The sequence below is a fragment of the Stenella coeruleoalba genome (genome assembly GCF_951394435.1).
Source record: "Stenella coeruleoalba genome assembly, chromosome: 19".
Taxonomy (NCBI): Eukaryota; Metazoa; Chordata; class Mammalia; order Artiodactyla; family Delphinidae; genus Stenella; species Stenella coeruleoalba.
Window position 1 is genome coordinate 7,188,768 of NC_137165.1, and position 20,115 is coordinate 7,208,882.

Sequence of the window (20,115 nt, forward strand, 5' to 3'; positions counted from 1 at the left end):
TAAACCAATAAAAAAGCAAACAGTCCAATAAAAATGGGCAAAAGACTTTCACAGACACTTTCAAAAAAAAGATATGTGAAGGTCCAATAACCAAATTAAAAGATGCTCAGTATCACTGGTCTAGAGAATACAGATTAAAACCACAAGGAGCAGGCTCCGCCCCCAGCCCGAGACTTGGAGGCGTCCCACCCCCAAGCGAGCGCCCCTTTCCATCCCTCTCCAAGGAGGGCCTGCGGGGTTCAGCAGGGGCGAGTTTCGGTGTCTAAAGCCTTCCTTTTCCCATAATGTGCGCATAGCCGTGTGGATGAAAGGCTCTTGGTGCTGCAGCAAGAGTCAGTGTTGTGCCTCTGAGGTGGGAGAGCCAACTTCAGGACACTGGTCCACAAGAGACCTCCAAGCTCCACATAATATCAAACAGCGAAAATCTCCCAGAGATGTCCATCTCAACGCCAGCACCCAGCTTCACTCAACAACAAGCAAGCTACAGTGCTGGACACCCTAAGCTAAACAACTAGCAAGACAGGAACACAACCCCACCCATTAGCAGAGAGGCTGCCTAAAATCATAATAAGTCCACAGACACCCCACAACACACCACCAGAAAGACAAGATCCAGCCTCATCCACCAGAACACAGGCACTAGTCCCCTACACCAAGAAGCCTACACAACCCACTGAACCAACTTTAGCCACTGGGGACATACACCAAAAACAACAGGAACTACAAACCTGCAGCCTGCAAAAAGGAGACCCCAAACACATAAGATAGGCAAAATGAGAAGACAGAAAAACACACAGCAGATGAAGGAGCAAGATAAAAACCCACCAGACCTAACAAATGAAGAGGAAATAGGCAGTCTACCTGAAAAAGAATTCAGAATAATGATAGTAAAGATGATCCAAAATCTTGGAAATAGAATAGAGAAAATGCAACAAACATTTAACAAGGACCTAGAAGAACTAAAGATGAAACAAGCAACAATGAACAACACAATAAATGAAATGAAAAATACTCTAGAAGGAATCAATAGCAGAATAACTGAGGCAGAAGAACGGATAAGTGACCTGGAAGATAAAATAGTGGAAATAACTACTGCAGAGCAGAATAAAGAAAAAAGAATGAAAAGAACTGAGGACAGTCTCAGAGACCTCTGGGACAACATTAAACACACCAACATTTGAACTATAGGGGTTCCAGAAAAAGAAGAGAAAAAGAAAGGGACTGAGAAAATATTTGAAGAGATTATAGTTGAAAACTTCCCTAATATGGGAAAGGAAACAGTTAATCAAGTCCAGGAAGCACAGCGAATCCCATACAGGAAAAATCCAAGGAGAAACACGCCAAGACACATATTAATCAAACTGTCAAAAATTAAATACAAAGAAAACATATTAAAAGCAGCAAGGGAAAAATAACAAATAACACACAAGGGAATCCCCATAAGGTTAACAGCTGATCTCTCAGCAGAAACTCTGCAAGCCAGAAGGGAGTGGCAGGACATATTTAAAGTGATGAAGGAGAAAAACCTACAACCAAGATTACTCTACCCAGCAAGGATCTCATTCAGATTTGTTGGAGAAATTAAAACCTTTACAGACAAGCAAAAGCTGAGAGAGTTCAGCACCACCAAACCAGCTTTACAACAAATGCTAAAGGAACTTCTCTAGGCAAGAAACACAAGAGAAGGAAAAGATCTACAATAACAAACCCAAAACAAGTAAGAAAATGGGAAGAGGAACATACATATCGAAAATTACCTTAAATGTAAATGGATTACATGCTCCCACCAAAAGAGAGACTGGCTGAATGGATACAAAAACAAGACCCATACATATGCTGTCTACAAGAGACTCACTTCAGACCTAGAGACACATACAGACTGAAAGTAAGGGGATGGAAAAAGATATTCCATGCAAATGGAAACCAAAAGAAAGCTGGAGTAGCAATTCTCGTATCAGACAAAATAGACTTTAAAATAAAGACTATTAGAAGAGACAAAGAAGGACACTACATAATGATCAAGGGATCGATCCAAGCAGAAGATATAACAACTGTAAATATTTATGCACCCAACATAGGAGCACCTCAATACATAAGGCAAATGCTAACAGCCATAAAAGGGGAAATCGACAGTAACACATTCATAGTAGGGGACTTTAACACCCCACTTTCACCAATGGACTGATCATCCAAAATGAAAATAAATAAGGAAACACAAGCTTCAAATGACACATTAAACAAGATGGACTTAATTGATATTTATAGGACATTCCATCCAAAAACAACAGAATACGCATTTTCCTCAAGTGCTCATGGAACGTTCTCCAGGATAGATAATATCTTGGGTCAAAAATCAAGCCTTGGTAAATTTAAGGAAATTGAAATTGTATCAAGTATCTTTTCTGACCACAACGCTATGAGACTAGATATCAATTACAGGAAAAGATCTGGAAAAAATACAAACACATGGAGGCTAAACAATACACTACTTAATAACGAAGTGATAACTGAAGAAATCAAAGAGGAAATCAAAAAATACCTAGAAAAAAATGACAATGGAGACACGACGACCCAAAACCTATGGGATGCAGCAAAAGCAGTTCTAACAGGGAAGTTTATAGCAATACAATCCTACCTCAAGAAACAAGAAAAATCTCAAATAAACAACCTAACCTTGCACCTAAAGCAATTAGAGAAAGAAGAACAAAAAAAATCTAAAGTTACCAGAAGGAAAGAAATCATAAAGATCAGATCAGAAATAAATGAAAAAGAAATGAAGGAAACGATAGCAAAGATCAATAAAACTAAAAGCTGGTTCTTTGACAAGATAAACAAAATTGATAAACCATTAGCCAGACTCATCAAGAAAAAAAGGGAGAAGACTCAAATCAACAGAATTAGAAATGAAAAAGGAGAAGTAACAACTGACACTGCAGAAATACAAAAGATCATGAGAGATTACTACAAGCAACTCTATGCCAATAAAATGGACAACCTGGAAGAAATGGACAAATTCTTAGAAATGCACAACATGCCAAGACTGAATCAGGAAGAAATAGAAAATATGAACAGACCAATCACAAGCACTGAAATTGAAACTGTGATTAAAAATCTTCCAACAAACAAAAGCCCAGGACCAGATGGCTTCACAGGCGAATTCTATCAAACATTTAGAGAAGAGCTAACACCTATCCTTCTCAAACTCTTCCAAAATATAGCAGAGGGAGGAACACTCCCAAACTCATTCTACGAGGCCACCATCACCCTGATACCAAAACCAGACAAGGATGTCACAAAGAAAGAAAACTACAGGCCAATATCACTGATGAACATAGATGCAAAAATCCTCAACAAAATACTAGCAAACAGAATCCAACAGCACATTAAAAGGATCATACACCATGATCAAGTGGGGTTTATTCCAGGAATGCAAGGATTCTTCAAAATACACAAAAACAATCAACGTGATACACCATATTAACAAGTCGAAGGAGAATAACCATATGATCATCTCAATAGATGCAGAGAAAGCTTTCAACAAAATTCAACACCCATTTATGATAAAAACCCTGAAGAAAATAGGCATAGAGGGAACTTTCCTCAACATAATAAAGGCCATATATGACAAACCCACAGCCAACAACGTCCTCAATGGTGAAAAACTGAAAGCATTTCCACTAAGATCAGGAACAAGACAACGTTGCCCACTCTCACCACTCTTATTCAACATAGCTATGGAAGTTTTAGCCACAGCAATCAGAGAAGAAAAGGAAAGAAAAGGAATCCAAATCGGAAAAGAAGTAAAGCTGTCACTGTTTGCAGATGACATGATACTATATATAGAGAATCCTAAAGATGCTACCAGAAAACTACTAGAGCTAATCAATGAATTTGGTAAAGTAGCAGGATACAAAATTAATGCACAGAAATCTCTGGCATTCCTATACACTAATGATGAAAAATCTGAAAGTGAAATCAAGAAAACACTCCCATTTACCACTGCAACAAAAAGAATAAAATATCTAGGAATAAACCTACCTAAGGAGACAAAAGACCTGTATGCAGAAAATTATAAGACACTGATGAAGGAAATTAAATATGATACAAATAGATGGAGAGATGTACCATGTTCTTGGATTGGAAGAATCAACGTTGTGAAAATGACTCTACTACCCAAAGCAATCTACAGATTCAATGCAATCCCTATCAAACTACCACTGGCATTTTTCACAGAACTAGAACAAAAAATTTTACAAATTGTATGGAAACACAAAAGACCCCAAATAGCCAAAGCAATCTTGAGAACGAAAAACAGAGCTGGAGGAATCAGGTTCCCTGACTTCAGACTATACTACAAAGCTACAGTAATCAAGGCAGTATGGTACTGGCACAAAAACAGAAACATAGATCAATGGAACAGGATAGAAAGCCCAGAGATAAACCCACGCACATATGGTCACCTTATCTTTGATAAAGGAGGCAGGAATGTACAGTGGAGAAAGGACAGCCTCTTCAATAAACGGTGCTGGGAAAACTGGACAGGTACATGTAAAAGTATGAGATTAGATCACTCCCTAACACCATACACAAAAATAAGCTCAAAATGGATTAAAGACCTAAATGTAAGGCCAGAAACTATCAAACTTTTAGAGGAAAACATAGGCAGAACACTCTATGACATAAATCACAGCAAGATACTTTTGGACCCACCTCCTAGAGAAATGGAAATAAAAACAAAAATAAACAAATCGGACCTAATGAAACTTAAAAGCTTTTGCACAGCAAAGGAAACCATAAACAAGACCAAAAGACAACCCTCAGAATGGGAGAAGATATTTGCAAAAGAAGTAACTGACAAAGGATTAATCTCCAAAATTTACAAGCAGCTCAATAACAAAAAGACAAACAACCCAATCCAAAAATGGGCAAAGACCTAAATAGACATTTCTCCAAAGAAGATATACAGACTGTCAACAAACACATGAAAGAATGATCAACATCATTAATCATTAGAGAAATGCAAATCAAAACTACAATGAGATATCATCTCACATCAGTCAGAATGGCCATCATCAAAAAATCTAGAAACAATAAATGCTGGAGAGTGTGTGCAGAAAAGGGAACACTCTTGCACTGCTGGTGGGAATGTGAATTGGTACAGCCACTATGGAGAACAGTATGGAGGTTCCTTAAAAAACTAAAAATAGAACTACCATATGACCGAGCAATCCCACTCCTGGGCATATACCCTGAGAAAACCATAATTCAAAAAGAGTCATGTACCAAGATGTTCATTGCAGCTCTATTTACAATAGCCAGGAGATGGAAACAACCTAAGTGACCATCATCGGATGAATGGATAAAGAAGATGTGGCACATATATACAATGGAATATTACTCAGCCATAAAAAGAAACGAAATTGAGCTATTTGTAATGAGGTGGATGGACCTAGAATCTGTCATACAGAGTGAAGTAAGTCAGAAAGAGAAAGGCAAATACCATACGTTAACACATATATATGGAATTTAAGAAAAAAATGTCATGAAGAACCTAGGGGTAAGACAGGAATAAAGAATGGACTACTAGAGAATGGACTTGAGGATATGGGGAGGGGGAAGGGTAAGCTGTGACAAAGTGAGAGAGTGGCATGGACATATATACACTACGAAACATAAAATAGATAGCTAGTGGGAAGCAGCCGCATAGCACAAGGAGATCAACTCGGTGCTTTGTGACCACCTAGAGGGGTGGGATAGGGAGGATGGGAGGGAGGGAGACGCAAGAGGGAAGAGATATGGGAACATATGTTTATGTATAACTGATTCACTTTGTTATAAAGCAGAAACTAACACACCACTGTAAAGCAATTATACTCCAATAAAGATGTAAAAAAAAAAAATTTTTAAAATAAACCACAAGGAGCTTCCACTACACGTCCATAAGAATGGCTAAAATTATAAAGACTGACAATGATAAATGTTGACAAGGATTCTGAGCGACTACATTTCTCATATATTGCTAGTGAGGATGTAAAATGGTTCAAGTATTTTTTAATTGTTTGGCCATTTCTTTTAAATTAAATACATACTTTTACACCTTTTGATATAGCTATTCCACTCCTTGGATTCAACCAAAAGAAATAAAACATATGTCCACAGAAAGGAAGAATATCCATTGGCAAGAGAATAGGTGAAAAAAATACGGTAAATCCTCACGATGGAAAACTACTCACCAATAAAAAGAAATGAACTACATGGAAGAACACAGATGTATCTAAAGAACATCCCTCTTTGGCATGAGTCATGAAAAGAGAGTAGTTGTTTCCTTCGGCTGAAGATGAGATAACTACAGTCTCATATCAGAAAGGTAGAGATGCCTTAAGTGGCTATAATTCCTCTGCTTTTCCTCACTTGAGAGAAATATAGAGAAATCCTTAGGGCAAAGAGAGTCTTGCAAATTGTAAACTAATTTTTGGCAAGGGCTCTCAGAGCAGAAGGATCATTAGATACAGTAACCTAATGCTGACTCTGGGCTTAACTGTAAGCACATACCAGCGAGAAGAGCAAGGACAAGGGATATAAGCCAGACCCTGGAAGAGCTTTTGCTCTAAGTTAAAAGAAATGACTTGTCACACAAGAATTATATAAGAGATATCTGCGGACTTCCCTGGTGGCGCAGTGGTTAGGAATCCGCCTGCCAGTGGAGGGGACACGGGTTCAAGCCTTGGTCCGGGAGGATCCCACACGCCACGGAGCAGCTGAGCCCATGCTGCGCAATGAGAGAAGCCACCGCAATGGGAAGCCTGCACACCACAACCAAGAGTAGCCCGGCTCACCGCAAGTAGAGAAAGCCCACATGCAGCAACAAAGACCCAACGCAGCCAAAAATACATAAATAAATGAACAAATTTTTTAAAAAAGAGAGAGATCTGCATTGGAGAAAGATTGGAATATACCAATAAATAAGCTTTAGCAAAATATAGCTCATAGTTTAGTTTTCTTAAACATTGCCCATTAAAACTCTTTACTTCATCGTTTGTCATTTTAAATAAGGTTTTCTATTTTCAGGGCTGTATCTCAAAGAAAACAAGTGGAAAATACATTATCTTGATCCAAATCTAGATTAAAGTGTTAGGTTTCAACCACTCACCACATAACCAGAGCACCACCACTCAACAGGTGGCCACTTAATTTATTACAAAGTAACTGAAAGGACATTTGTTTCTAAAGTTTTGCTATTAGAAGAAATGCTAAATGCATAACCTTGGCATACCTCTTGTCCCCCTGTGCTTCCATAGAAAAGAGAGTAAGAGGGAAATTATTGCAATTTTAAATTTCAAAAGATATAACAAATCGCCCTGGAATTTTACACCCTTATCCACAGGATACGACAGCATCCACTCCCCCACACCATCCTTTGCTACTATCAATTTTGATGACATATTTAAGATCACTGAAAAATTAAAATGAAGTAACCATGGTTCAGGCATCCAAAATGGAGCCAGGCAGACATTGTGGATGTGGTTTCAGACACATTCCTACAAAAGAACCTGAATTTTCTCTGAACTGTATCAAACTCAAGGACACCAACAGGCGTTTTCAAAACAATACCAGCTAGCAGCTACTAGCTACAACCTTAGAGTTTCAAAGTACTCTCCCCACCATGTAATCATTTCAGACCCCAACCAATCCTTGCTTAACAAGCACCTTACTTCTTACCTCTCCAATCCTACTTCCTGACAAACAATTTATGCGACCTTGTGGGGGTTTTGCCTATACACGCCGGCCCCATTGTGTAGTCCAGCGGAACACCGTTCAAGTGCTTCTTGGATTTGTGTCTCCTGGGCTACAGCCCTAGTAAATCCCAAGATAATGCCTCTTTATTTCAATCAAGTCTCCATTTCTGAAATTTTGGTTGTTTTTGGTTTTGTTCAACCTGAGAGGTGAAATATACCAGCTGTTATTTGGTCTTACACTGCCTGAGGTTGAGTATTTTCAAGTTTATTGACCACTTATATTGCCTCTTCCATTAACTGTCGATTTGTATCTTTTGGCTATTTTTTCTATTTGCTTGTCTCTCCCTTTCCTCTTGATTTTTACGGTTTTGCTTTGTTTTCATGCTTAAGACTTCAGTTCATTTAGAATTTATTTTTATAAATGTGTCAGGCAAGGACCTAATTTAATTTTTTTTTTAAGTTTCAATGCCATTTATTGAATAGTCCTTTCTTTCCCTCCAAGTGATTTGAAAAGCCACCTTTTCATATACTAAATTTCTATACGTGCAAGAACCCATTTTTGGACTATATTATGTTCTACTGATCTACTTGTCTTCACCTACACTAACTTCACACTGTTTTCATCACCACATTTCTAAAATATGTTTGATGTCAGGTAGGGTGGCTTGCTACTTCATCGTCTGGTAAAAGTTTATTATCCCTGGAAACTTTCGTTCTTTTACTACAAACTCTAATATTGCAATTTGTCGTTGAATTATAGCTCTATCCTTCGCCTATTAGTTCCAAGTCTGTTCCCTTTCCACTGAGAAACATTACCCTAATCTCAGGAAATTCAGTTTAGTTTTCGTTGTCTTGGGGTAGGATAAATTTAAAGGATTCCTAAACATCTAAAATTATTTCTATGTCACCAGCAACAAGCACAGTCAAGTCTACAATTCCCCACTCCCCACCTCTTTTCTTTTCCAAGAGCTACTGGCTTAGTTTAGGTTCTTAGCTCTTTCCTAAAATAGTACAACAACTGCAGAGATTCTTTATCTTTGTTGCACTCCTCTAATCCATCTTCCATGATGCCACCATAACTGTGTTTAAAATGGAAATCTTATAAACAGTTCCTTGTTTAAAAGACTCCAGTGATATCCCATGACCCATGGTGATAGAGCCCTATCTTTTACATGGTTTTAAATAGAGTGGTAATAGCCAATATTTATCAAATACTTTCTACAGTGCCAGATACTATGCTAGATACTTTACACGTATTTCTCACTGATCCTGTGAGGATTAATTATATTTCTCATTAATCCTGTGAGGTGGTGGGAAATTATTATAATTTTCCTTTAACAGATGAACAAACTGAAACTTACAGAGGTTAGGTGACTTGCCTAAAATCATACAAAAATAACATCTGGCTAGTTACATGGATATTTAAAACACTGTGCACACCATAAAATGCGCACACCAGCCAGTTTGCTGCCTCTAAAACTTACTTATTAAAAGAAGTTTGCATAATGAATTTTTAAAGTAGCTATTTAATTTTTTAAAGTTAGACATAAGATAAAATATTCAGAAAGGCTGAAAATAAAGGTATGGGAAAAGATAATCCATATATATGCTACCCAAAAGTAAAAGCAACATAGTATAGCAAAGTATTAGCAAAAACACAACTCAAAGCAAAATAATACTAAAAGCAGCAGGGATAGTTCATATTTCATTTTTAAAAGGTACGATCTACCAGAAAAATAAAATTATTGTAAATTTCTCTGGAGTTGGCAACTATCTTTGAATTACACAAACAAAAATGTGAACAATCTGAGAATAATCAGAGTGGAGTATTTTAACTTACACCTATTAGAAAAATCACAGATCAAGCAGACAAAACTAAAATACAGATGATTTGAAAAGCAAATAATAAGCTGAATTGTAAAGATAAATAAAATCTTGTAGCCAACAATGAGGGAACATAAATGCTTTTCAAACATCTAATATATACATTCTCAGTGGAGGTGACATCACTCCTTAGAAAGTAAAAATTAGTACTTAAGGGAGCAAAAATGTCTTAGTATTATAATAGTCTGTGCTGCTCCTCTCCCCCAGGAAAAAAGCTCAAGCCTATCTGAAAAAAACCTTATTGCTTAATCTCTTTCGCTATGGAGAAATTAAAGTTTAAATTTAAATCCATTTAATTAAAATCTTATTACTTAGGATTCATTTCTTAAAGAGAAATTAAACTTAATAAATTTAATTTAATTTTTCCCTTCAGTGGGCAGTTATGAAAAAAGGTTAAAAACACTGATCTAAAACATTCACAAAAATTGAGTCATGTAGGGGGAGAAAAAGAACATAACTATATTTGCTTATACATGCATAAAATACCTCTTAAGGGCACACGAGAATCTGATAACTGTTGTTGACTCTGGGGAGGAAAACTCAGTAGTTTTATCATACTAAATAGTTTCAATTTTAAAACAAGAAAAGTCATTAAATATTTTCAGCAAAGATACTAAGGTAATTTAGTAAGGAAAGGACAGTCTTTCATCAAATGGTATTAAAACAACTGGACATCTATACATAAAAGTAAATGAACCTAGACCCTTACTTCACACCAGACCCCAAAATTAACTTGAAACGGTATATAAACCTAAAAGTAAGAGCTATTAATATAAAATACATACAAAAGAACATACAAGAAAAATATTGTGACTCTGCATTAGGAAATATTTGTAAGATATGACCCAAAAAGCATGATCTATAAAAGAAAATATTGATAAATTGGACTTCATCAAAATTTAAAACTTTTGCTCTTCAAAAGGCACCCTTAAGAAAATGAAGGGACTTCCCTGGTGGCACAGTGGATAAGGCTGTGCTCCCAGGTTCGATCCCTGGTCAGAGAACTAGATCCCACGTGCATGCCTCAACTAAGAGTTCACATGCCACAACTAAGGAGCCCGCCTGCTGCAACTAAGACCAGATGCAAATAAATAAATAAATAGAAAAAGAAAAAGAAAAGACAAGCCACAGACTGAAATAAAATATTTGTTAATCATATATCTGATAAAGGACTTATATCAAAACATATATCTATATATGTATATATGCATAAAGACCTCTAATAAGTAAATAAGAAAATGATCCAATTTTTTTAAATGGGCTAAAGATTTGGATACTCTTCACCTAAAGAAAATACATGAATGGCAAATAAACACATGAAAAGTAATCAAAATCATTATTCATTAAGGAAGTACAAATTAAAACCACAGTAAGATACCACTTTACACTCACTCGAATGGCTATAACCAAAAGGAAGGACAATACAAGTGTAGGTGAATATGTAAAAAAACTGGAAGCCTCATATTATTGGTGGAAATGTAAAATGGTCCAGCCACGGGGGGAAAGAATTTGGCAGTTTCTTAAGAAAGTAGCCATATACAATCTAGCAATTCAACTCCTAGTTATCTACCCAAGAGAAATGAAAACAAATGCCCACACAATGTCTTGTATGGAATATTATCATTAGCATTATGCATAATAGCTAAAACTGGAAATAATTCAAATGTCCATCAACTTGAATGGATAAAGAAAATGTGGCACATCTATACAATAGACTACTACTTAGCAACAAAAATGAATGAACTACTGATACATGCAACAACATGGATGAACTCAAAAGCATGCTGAGGGAAAGAAGCCAGACAGGAAAGACTACACACTGTAGGATTCCATTTATATGAAATTTCTAGAAAAAGAACTATAGAGACAGAAAGCATATGAGTTGTTGCCTGGAGTCTGGGCTGGAATGTGATTACAAATGGGCAAAGGGAACTTTTTCAGTTGATGAAAGTGTTATAAAATTGGATTGTGAAAAAAAACAAAACTGGATTGTGGTTACGGCTGCACATCTGCATAAATTTATTAAAACTCACTGAACTATATACTTAAAATTAATGACTTTTAAGGTATATAAAATTCTACCTGAATGAACCTGTTAAAAGAAGAAGAGGAGGAGAAGGAGGAAGGGGAGGAACAACACCTGACCCACGTACAAAGCCACAAAAGAAGTATCAACTATTTCTAGAACAAAATATCACAGACATGACGGTCACTATTCATCTTGCAAAATATAAATAAAATTTAAACTATAGAAAAAACTGGGAACAACCCCAAATTCTGTCTACAGTAGAATGAATAAATAAATTATATTATCAAATACTGTACAGTAATGAAAATAAAATAGTTTCATGTAACTTCACGGAAAAAAATCTCTCAATAATGTTGGGCAAAAGAAGCAAGACACTAAAGAATAAATAAAGTTGTCTTCAATATGAAGCTTAAGAACAGGTAAAAAATGTATATGCATAGGGTGGGGGCAAGGAAAATGTATATGCATTGTTTATGGAAGCATACAAAATAATAAACTATAAAGAAAAGCAGAGAAACTATTAACATAAAAGTAAAAATTGGGAAGAACTTCAAGATGGTGGAGGAGTAAGATGTGGAGATCACCTTCCTCCCCACAAATACATCACAAATACATCTACATGTGGAACACCTCCTATGGAACACCTACTGAACACTGGCAGAAGACCTCAAAACTTTCCCCAACGCAAGAAACTCCCCATGTACCTGGGTAGGAGAAAAGAAAAAAGAAAAAACAGAGACAAAAGAATAGGGACACAGGACCTGCACCTCTCGGAGGGAGCTGTGAAGGAGAAAAAGTTTCCACACACTAGGAAGCCCCTTCACTGGCGGAGATGGGGGGTGTGCGGGGCGGGGGGCTTCGGAGCCACGAAGGAGAGCGCAGCCACAGGGGTGCAGAGGGCAAAGTGGAGAGATTCCCGCACAGAGGATCAGTGCCGACCAGCACTCACCAGCCTGAGAGGCTTGTCTGCTCACCCGCTGGGGTGGGTGGGGGCTGGGAGCTGAGGCTCGGGCTTCGGAGGTCAGATCCCAGAGAGAGGACTGGGGTTGGCTGCATGAACACAGCCTGAAGGGGGCTAGGACGCCACAGCTAGCCAGGAGGGAGTCCAGGAAAAAGTCTGGAACTGCCTAAGAGTCAAGAGACCATTGTTTCAGGGTGCGTGAGAAGACGGGATTCAGAACACCACCTAAACGAGCTTCAGAGACAGGAGCGAGCCGCGACTATCAGCGCAGACACCAGAGATGGGCATGAAATGCTAACACGGCTGTTGCAGCCAAGAATCCTATGTGCAAGCACAGGTCACTATCCACACCTCCCCTCCCAGGAGCCTGTGCAGCCCGCCACTGCCAGGGTCCCGTGATCCAGGGACAACTTCCCTGGGAGAACACACGGCGCGTGTCAGGCTGATGCAATGTCATGTTGGCCTCTGCTGCCGCAGGCTCGCCCCACAGTCCGTATCCTTCCCTCTCCCCGGCCTGAGTGAGCCAGAGGCCCCTAATCAGCCGCTCCTTTAACCCCCTCTTGTCTGGGCGAAGAACAGACACCAGAGGGCGACCTATGTGCAGAGGTGGGTCCAAATCCAAAGGTGAACCCCAGGAGCTGTGTGAACAGAGAAGAGAAAGGGAAATCTCTCCGTGCAGCCTCAGGAGCAGCGGATTAAAACTCCACAGTCAACTTGATGTGCCCTGCATCTGTGGAATACCTGAATAGACAACAAATCATCCCAAAACTGAGGTGTAGACTTTGGGAGCAACTGTAGACTTGCGGTTTGCTGTATGTGACTAACTACTTTCTGATTTATATGTTTATCTTAGTTTAGTTTTTAGTGCTTGTTATCACTGGCAGATTTGTTTATTGGTTTGGTTGCTCTTTTTTTAATAATATTTTTAAAACTTTTTTATTCTAATAACTTTATTTATTTTATTTTTCTTTCTTTCTTTTTCTTCTCCCTTTTCATCTGAGCCATGTGGCCGACAGGGTCTTGATGCTCCGGCAAGGTGTCAGGCCTGAACCTCTGAGGTGGGAGAGCTGAGTTCAGGATATTGGACCTCCAGAGACCTCCTGGCCCCACGTAACATCAACTGGTGAGAGCTCTCCCAGAGATCTCTGTCTCAACACTAAGACCCAGCTCCACTCAACAACCAGCAAGCTCCAGTGCTGGACACCCCATGCCAAACAAGTAGCAAGACAGGAACACAACCCCACCCATCAGCAGAGAGGCTGCCTAAAATCATACTAAGTTCACAGACACCCCAAAACACACCACTGGATGCGGTCCTGCCCACCAGAAAGACAAGATCCAGCCTCATCCAACAGAACACAGGCACCAATACCTTCCACCAGGAAGCCTTGACAACCCACTGAACCAACCTTACCCACTGGGGGCAGACACCAAGAACAACGGGAACTACGAACCTGCAGCCTGCAAAAAGGAGACCCCAAACACGGTAAGTTACGCAAAGTGAGAAGAAGAGAAATACGCAGCAGATGAAGGAGCAAGGTAAAAACCCACCAGACCAAACAAATGAAGGGAAAATAGGCAGTCTACTGAAAAAGAATTCAGAATAATGATAGTGAAGATGATCCAAAATCTTGGAAATAGAATGAACAAAATACAAGAAACGTTTAACAAGGATCTAGAAGAACTAAAGAGCAAACAAACAGTGATGTACAGCACAATAAATGAAATTAAAAATTCTCTAGAAGGAATCAATAGCAGAATAACTGAGGCAGAAGAACGGGTAAGTGACCTGGAAGATAAAATAGTGGAAATAACTACCGCAGAGCAGAATAAAGAAAAAAGAATGAAAAGAATTGAGGACAGTCTCAGAGACCTCTGGGACAACATTAAACACACCAACATTCGCATTATAGGGGTCCCAGCAGAAGAAGAGAAAAAGAAAGGGACTGCGAAAATATTTGAAGAGATTATGGTTGAAAACTTCCCTAACATGGGAAAGGAAGTAATCAGTCAAGTCCAAGAAGCACAGAGAGTCCCATACAGGATAAATCCATGGAGAAACACGCCAAGACACATATTAATCAAACTATGAAAAATTAAATACAAAGAAAACATATTAAAAGCAGCAAGGGAAAAGCAACAAATAACATACAAGGGAATTCCCATAAGGTTAACAGCTGATCTTTCAGCAGAAACTCTGCAAGCCAGAAGGGAGTGGCAGGACATATTTAAAGTTATGAAAGGCAAAAACCTACAGCTAAAATTACTCTACCCAGCAAGGATCTCATTCAGATTCGATGGAGAAATTAAAATCTTTACAGACACAAAAAGCTAAGAGAATTCAGCACCACCAAACCAACTTTACGACAAATGCTAAAAGAACTTCTCTAGGCAGGAAACACAAGAGAAGGAAAAGACCTACAACAACAAACCCTAAACAATTAAGAAAATGTTAAGAGCAAATCCGGGGCATCGGATGTGAATCCGGGGTGCAGATGCCTGTCAAGCTCATGCAGCGTCCCTGGCACGCTGGTCAGCACGGGCGGCACAGATGGCCCGGCTCTGACCCCGAGGACACCAGGCCACCCCGTGTGCCTCAGGCCACCACCCTGACCCTCCAGTGGCGCCAGGTCCCCATCGCCGTGCATCAGCCAGGCAGTTCGAGAGATACAGATGTCCATGTCTTTGGAGGACCACTACTTCGCCTGCCGCACGCTTGCGGGATCTTGGTTCCCAGGCCGGAGGTCGGGCCCGAGCTCCTGTGGTGGGAGCTCCAAGTCCAAACCACTGGACTAACAGAGAACCTCAGATCCCAGGGAATATCAATCAGAGTGAGACCCCGGAGTGAGGCCTCCCGCGGTCCTCAACTCAGCACTAAGACCCAGCTCTACCCAACTGCCTGCAAACTCCAGGGCTGAATGTCTCGGGCCAAACAACCAGTAAGACGAGAATACAGCACCACCCATCAAAAAAAAAAAGAAACGACAAAAAAATATGTTACACACAAAGAAGCAAGGTAAAAACCTACAAGACCAAATAAATGAAGACAAAATAGGCAACCTACCTGAAAAAGAATTCAGAGTAATGATAATAAAGATGATCCAAAATCTTGGAAAGAGAATGGAGAAAAAAACCAGAAACATTTAACAAGGACCTAGAAGAACTAAAGAGCAAACAAACAGTGATGAACAACACAATAAATTAAATTAAAAATTCTCTAGGAGGAATCAATAGCAGAATAACTGAGTCAGAAGAACGGATAAGTGACCTGGAAGACAGAATGGTGGAATTCACTGCCGTGGAACAGAAGAAAAAAGAATGAAAAGAATTGAGGAAAGTCTCAGAGACCTCTGGGACAACATTAAACGCATCAACATTCAAATTATGGGGTCCCAGAAGAAGAAGAGAAAAAGAAAGGGTCTGAGAAAATATTTGAAGATATTTTAGTCGAAAACTTCCCTAACATGGAAAAGGAAATAGTCAATCAAGTCCAGGAAGCAGAGAGAGTACCATACAGGATAAACCCAAAGAGAAACACGCTGAGACACATATTATTCAAATTATCAAAAATTACATATAAAGAAAAAATATTAAAAGTAGCAAGGGAAAAACAACAAATAACATATAAGGGAATCTCCATAGGTTAACAGCTGATCTTTCAGCAGAAACTCTGCAAGCCAGAAGGGAGTGCAGGACATACTTAAAGTGATGAAAGGGAAAAACCTACAACCAAGATTACTCATTCAGATTCGATGGAGAAATTAAAACCTTTACAGATAAGCAAAAGTTAACAGAATTCAGCACCACCAAACCAACTTTACAACAAGTGCTAAAGGAACTTCTCTATGGAGGAAAACACAAGAAGAGGAAAAGACCTACAAAAACAAACCCAAAACAATTAAGAAAATGGTAATAGGAACACACATATTGATAATTACCTTAAATGTAAATGGCTTAAATGCTCCAACCAAAAGACACAGACTGGCGGAATGGATACAGAAACAAGACCCATACATATGCTGTCTCCAAGAGACCCACTTCAGGCCTAGGGATACATACAGACTGAAAGTGAGGGGATGGAAAAAGATATTCCATGCAAATGGAAATCAAAAGAAAGCTGGAGTAGCAATTTTCATATCAGACAAAATAGACTTTAAAATAAACACTATTACAAGAGACAAAGAAGGACACTACATAATGATCACGGGATCAATCCAAGAAGAAGATAGAACAATTCTAAATATTTATGCACCCAACATAGAAGCACCTCAATACATAAGGCAAATGCTAACAGCCATAAAAGGGGAAATCGACAATAACACAATAATAGTAGGGGACTTTAACACCCCACTCTCACCAATGGATTGATCATCCAAAATGAAAATAAATAAGGAAACACAAGCTTTAAATGACACATTAAACAAGATGGACTTAATTGATATTTATAGGACATTCCATCCAGAAACAACAGAATACACTTTCTTCTCAAGTGCTCATGAAACATTCTCCAGGATAGACCATATCTTGGATTCCAAATCAAGCCTTGGTAAATTTAAGAAAACTGAAATCATATCAAGTATCTTTTCCAACAACAACACCATGAGACTAGATAGCAATTACAGGGAAAAAAAACTGTAAACAATACAAACACATGGAGGCTAAACAATATGCTACTAAATAACCAAGGGATCACTGAAGAAATCAAAGAGGAAATCAAAAAATATCTAGAAATAAATGACAATGAAAACACGACGGTCCAAAACCTATGGGATGCAGCAAAAGCAGTTCTAAAAGGGAAGTTTATAGCAATACAATCCTACCTCAAAAAACAAGAAAAATCTCAAATAAACAACCTAATCTTACACCTAAAGCAATCAGAGAAAGAAGAACAAAAAACCCCAAAGTCAGCAGAAGGAAAGAAATCATAAAGGTTAGATAAGAAAAAAATGAAAAAGAAATGAAGGAAACGATAGCAAAGATCAATAAAACTAAAAGCTGGTTCTTTGACAAGATAAACAAAATTGATAAACCATTAGCCAGACTCATCAAGAAAAAAAGGGAGAAGACTCAAATCAACAGAATTAGAAATGAAAAAGGAGAAGTAACAACTGACACTGCAGAAGTACAAAGGATCACGAGAGATTACTACAAGCAACTCTATGCCAATAAAATGGACAACCTGGAAGAAATGGACTAATTCTTAGAAATGCACAATGTGCCAAGACTGAATCAGGAAGAAAGAGAAAATATGAACAGACCAATCACAAGCACTGAAATTGAAACTCTGATTAAAAATCTTCCAACAGGGCTTCCCTGGTGGCACAGTGGTTGAGAGTCCGCCTGCCGATGCAGGGGACACGGGTTTGTGCCCCGGTCTGGGAGGATCCCACATGCCACGGAGCGGCTGGGCCCGTGAGCCATGCCCACTAAGCCTGTGCGTCCAGAGCCTGTGCTCCGCAACGGAAGAGGCCACAACAGTGAGAGGCCCGCGTAACACACACAAAAAAAAACTTCCAACAAACAAAAGCCCAGGAACAGATGGACTCACAGGCGAATTCTATCAAACATTTAGAGAAGAGCTAACACCTATCCTTCTCAAACTCTTCCAAAATATAGCAGAGGGAGGAACACTCCCAAACTCATTCTACGAGGCCACCATCACTCTGATACCGAAACCAGACAAAGATGTCACAAAAAAAGAAAACTACAGGCTAATATCACTGATGAACATAGATGCAAAAATCCTCAACAAAATACTAGCAAACAGAATCCAACATACACCATGGATCATACACCATGATCAAGTGGGGTTTATCCCAGGAATGCAAGGATTCTTCAATATACGCAAATCAATCAGTGTGATACACCATACTAATAAATTGAAGGATAAAAATCATATGATAATCTCAACAGATGCAGAAAAAGCTTTCAACAGAATTCAACACCCATTTATGATAAAAACTCTCCAGAGAGTAGGCACAGAGGGAACTTACCTCAACATAATAAAAGCCATACATGACAAACCCACTGCCAACATTGTTCTGAATGGTGTAAAACTGAAACCATTTCCACTAAGATCAGGAACAAGAAAATGTTGCCGACTGTCACCACTATTATTCAACATAGCTCTGGAAGTTTTAGCCACAGCAATCAGAGATGAAAAAGAAATAAAAGGAATCCAAATCAGAAAAGAAGAAGTAAAACTGTCACTGTTTGCAGATGACATGATACTACACATAGAGAATCCTAAAGATGCTACCAGAAAACTACTAGAGCTAATCAATGAATTTGGTAAAGTAAGAGGATATAAAATTAATGCACAGAAATCTCCTGCATTCCTATAAACTAATGATGAAAAATCTGAAAGAGAAATTAAGGAAACACTCCCATTTACCACTGCAACAAAAGGAATAAAATACCTAGGGATAAACCTACCTAAGGAGACAAAAGACCTGTATGCAGAAAACTGTAAGACACTGATGAAAGAAATTAAAGATGATACAAACAGATGGAGAGCTATACCATGTTCTTGGATTGGAAGAATCAACATTGTGAAAATGACTATACTGCACAAAGCAATCTACAGATTCAATGCAATCCCTATGAAACTACCAATGGCATTTTTCACAGAACTAGAACAAAAAATTGCACAATTTGTATGGAAACACAAAAGACCCCAAATAGCCAAATCATTCTTGAGAACGAAAAACGGAGATGGAGGAACCAGTCTCCCTGACATCAAACTATACTATAAAGCTACAGTAACCAAGACAGTATGTTACTCACACATAAACAGAAATATAGATCAATGGAACAGGATAGAAAGCCCAGAGATAAACCCATGAACATATGGTCACCTTATCTTTGATAAAGCAGGCAAGAATATACAATGGAGAAAAGACAGCCTCTTCAATAAATGGTGCTGGGAAAACCGGACAGCTACACGTAAAAGAATGAAATTAGAACACTCCCTAACGCCATACACAAGAATAAACTCAAAATGGATTAAAGACCTAAATGTAAAGTCAGACACTATAAAACTCTTAGAGGAAAACTTAGGCAGAACACTCTATGACATAAATCACAGCAAGATCCTTTTTGACCCAACTCCTAGAGAAATGGAAACAAAAATAAACAAATCGGACCCAATGAAAGTTAAAAGCTTCTGCACAGCAAAGGAAACCATAAGCAAGACAAAAAGCCCTCAGAATGGGAGAAAATATTTGCAAATGAAGCAACTGACAAAGGATTAATCTCAAAATTTACAAGCAGCTCATGCAGCTCAATACCAAAAACAAACAAACCACCCAATCCAAAAATGGGCAGAAGACCTAGATAGACATTTCTCCAAAGAAGATATACAGATTGCCAACAAACACATGAAAGGACGCTCAACATCACTAATCATTAGAGAAATTCAAATCAAAACTACAATGAGGTATCACCTCACACTGGTCAGAATGTCCATCATCAAAAAATCTACAAACAATAAATGCTGGAGAGAG

General features: G+C 38.5%; 1 protein-coding gene across 14 annotated transcripts in view; it reads right to left on the reverse strand.

Moving 5' to 3' along the window:
* LOC307177111 (uncharacterized protein) overlaps positions 1 to 20,115 on the reverse strand; it is a 319,987-nt gene that overhangs the window by 142,640 nt on the left and 157,232 nt on the right. The window lies entirely within an intron of this gene.